This window comes from Nicotiana attenuata, unplaced genomic scaffold (genome assembly GCF_001879085.1).
Source record: "Nicotiana attenuata strain UT unplaced genomic scaffold, NIATTr2, whole genome shotgun sequence".
Lineage (NCBI taxonomy): Eukaryota > Viridiplantae > Streptophyta > Magnoliopsida > Solanales > Solanaceae > Nicotiana > Nicotiana attenuata.
The window spans coordinates 699,011-702,876 of record NW_017670440.1 but is presented as its reverse complement, the minus strand read 5'-3'; positions in this window follow the sequence as shown (position 1 = coordinate 702,876).

The following is a 3,866-nucleotide window of genomic DNA, read 5'->3' as shown; positions in this document are numbered from 1 at the left end:
TTTGACCCAAACAAACGTTGAAAAAACGGCAAAAATCTAGAATGACCGGGTCAATGGCTGGTTTAAACCCTAGAGTGAAAGGGTATGTATAAACAAAGGAGAATCCAATCATGTAGGAAGTGATCCTCTGATTTGGATTGGGAATGATAATTGGAAAATCACTACTCCAGTGACAGTCCTTACGAACTATAGGAGCTAATATTTCTGTAATCTGAGTAGGGAAAGCATCGGCACGATCTAAAGTAGCGACTTGGTTCCTAAGAGATTCCCTATCATGGTGAAAAAATAGTTCTGTTGGAACTATCTCTTCAACTAGAGGCTCTCGTAAGGGCTCAGAAGGTTCTTTGTTCCTAGAAGAAGACCTTTGAGAAAGGGAACCTCTAGTTCTCGAAGAGGGACCAGAACTAGGAGAAGGCGTGGATGAGCTACCACCGCGAGCAGACCCCAAGCTACGGAGTCTACCCCCTCTTCTATGCCTAATGGGGGCATTGGGGAAGTTATCTAAAATAGGGGTTCTCCTAGGGTTAGGGTTTGGTGAAGTCATGACGAAGAAGATTGAAGTGAAGAAGAAATGAATAGAGATTTGAAGAATTAAAGTGTTCGATACGCTTTATGTGGTAAAAGACAAGTAAAGAAGTTATATTTATACTGATGGGTAACCGGCAAAAGGAAAAAGTACAATGAAGGAAGGGCCATAATAATGATAACTGACACTTCGTGAACAGGAAAGCCGAAAAGAAAGCCTAAGAAAGTGCTGCAAAATTGTAAAACCAATAAGAGGGTGACACGTGTGTAACGTATTAAATGGAAGTGACAATTGAAGCGTCAATTTTGTCAGAGCATTAATGGTGAAAAAAATTCTCTTTTAATGATGTAGGCTTAAGTGTTTAGATGGTAATTCATTTCAGAAGCTCTCTGGATAGAAACAGAATTTGTAAAGAGATCTGATAAAGGTTCATTGAAATCTAGTTGAAAAATCTATCTTTGCTTTGTCATTAGGGACTTAAAATATATACAGTAGTGTATATTAGGCGAATTGGACCACTGTCACATTTCATCTATAGAAATTTATTTGCTTCTGGCTGCTGGAGATAAGAAACCAGCATGAGTGGAACGATGAAAATGAACCTGTATTTTGTCCAATCTATAGATTATCAGTAATTCTCCAGTTAGCAAGAATGTCCCTTGTGAGTAGTCTTCTCTAGCTACCAGGGTCAAAATAAACAGCCACTTAGGAGCACCAAAGTTGTTGCAAACTACTTTCCTCCACGAGAGTCGTTGGAACCTCCCTCTCATTGTCGGATACAATTTCCTGGTTGAGAATGTCTTCCAACCTACCACCTCTGTCATAGTCAGCCTTGCATCTTCAATGTATAGTCTTGCTTTGACCATTTTCTGAACCATCCAAGATGTCTGCCTTGGTGTAACCTCTAAAATTGGCCTTTTCTTCCCATAATATTCATGTACCCATTGCACCCAAAGTTTATCTTTATTTTTTACACACTTTCCATAATACCATAAATTTAATACTGTAAAAATTGAACTTGCAAATTTATAGCTAAAAGAAGAATGAAAATATCAAAAAGCTCTTAGAACATATGATGAGTTCTTTATATGTGACTTACTTATCCAAAAAAGAAATATTTATTTTATCCTAAAAATTTAAAAAAGAATATCAATAATTTGATTGAAATTCAAATATGTTTAAGCAATAATTTGGGATAAAAATATTTAAACAAATCGCATCATGGACTTAGATCTTAATAAAACTAATTTATAGTGGTTCAAGATAAGACAAACCTCAATGGAAGTAAAAAGTAGTTTAATTCTGACTCCTTAAGTTGTTGTTAACCATGAAGACTTGGAGAAGGAGATGAAAAGGGAAAGAATGATAAGAAGGAAAAAAATAGAACTAAACCAAAAATAGAGCTACGAAGTACAAACTAAATATATAGTGTTATATTAATGTGTGTCCATGGGGTCTTGATCGGAGGCACCAATGCCAAAATTTGAGCATGGGTGCCATCTACTCTATATGGCTAAACCATTGAAAATTTGTACGTAAAATTTGCTTTTACTTGGCAAGAGGATAGGTGCATATGAACCACATATTCTAACATAGATACGCCCCTAGGTTGACGGAAGACTTTTATGGCCCGTATTTTTGGACTTTTCATGACCTGACCTCTTGGAGGTCTGAATTTGAACATTGGAGTAAGGGTTGGTATTGTCACGAATATTATCAATTAAGATAACATGAAAAATGACGTTTACTAACAACGTTGGTGAATGATTGGTCGAAGGAGAGACTTGATCTTGCACAAGAAATTGACAGGTTTGGCTTGTCTGTGCATAACTTGGATGCAGATTTGAGTGCAAAGTTTGATGCGTGTCGCGCCCAACGATTTAGTGATGGTTGTGTGAAGATGGAAAAGATCTTCTAGGCCAAATTGAGGAGATAAAACGAGAATACCAATCATTAGATCATGCTTTTGTTGATGATGTCGAGGTTGAAGTAGTATATATTATTGAGAATTTCAAAACTAACGCAGTTTTGGAGTTGTGGCGCGTTGGTCCTCATTCTAAATATTTTTCTATATTATGTTTGGATGGAGACATAAAGATCGAGCTTTAGGAGAGATTTATAGATGAATAACAACACCCTTACATTCTCAAATTTGCCACATCAAAAAGACAAAATGACATACCTCGCTTAGGGCCAAGAAGTGCAAGATGCGATATCTATTGCTTGGTTCCTTTATTTTCACACCACCACCCCAGGAACATGATAGAAAAATTGATGCAAAATTGGGGGAGCAATTCATATCCATAAAGTTGAAGGAAAAGTGGTGCCGCGACATTAAATCAAACGCTTGTTAGGAGGCAACCCAATTCTCGTGTGCAGATCTAGGTACTTCCAGATATGGTGATAGCTAGAGTTGTGTTGGTACCGCCTTTTGGGACACTACAAGGTATCTTCTATGTTGTCCGCAGACCTCGAATTCTCTTTCATTTAATTCTGTTATTGCTATTCAATTGTTCAGACAGTTGTATTAAGGATCGGCCTTGTATTTTGATAGTCAGTAGTGCTCATGTACTCGTCGACACCGGATCATTGAGATGGTTTTAGTAGCATTAATGTTGTTTTAGCATTTATTTCATGATATTTTCGTTGTTGAGTTTATTAAATTCTGATTTATTGAAGTCGCTGTTATTGTGAACTGTTGGCTTGCCAGCAAGAAGTGTGAGGTGCCGTCGCGGCTCCGGTGGAAGTTGGGTCGCGACAAGTTGGTATGAGAGAACTAAGTCGCCTAGGTCTCATGAGTCATGAGAAAGTTTATTAGATTCTTGCGGATCGGTATGGAGACGTTTGTACTTATCTTCGAGAGGCTAACGAACTATTAGGAAACATCACTTTCTTGCATTCTTGTCATGCGGATTTGTTAATTTCGAAGTCCGAACCTCTATTCTTCTATTCTCTCACATATGGTAAGGACACGTTTAGTTGATCAGGCACTAGTGCCACTAGTTAGGGCCGTGAGAGCCCAGGGCCGAGTTGGGGCTCGCACTACAAGTAGAGAAGAACCTGTGGAGCCACCAGTTGCTCCAGTAGAGGAGCAGGTACCGGATACTGTTGAGCTGGTGGGACCAACTCAGATATCGGTAGTGCCTACTGTTATACCTGGTCTTCAAGAGGCATTGGCTTAGATCTTGAGTGTTTGTAAGGTCTTGGCGCATGCAGACACAATACCAGTTGCACCAGTTACCTCAGAGGCTGGGGGAGGAGCCCATACTCCCGCCGTTCGTATACCAGAGCAGCTAGGTCAGGGTTATCAGACACTAGGGGTATTACCAGTTTAGCCAGT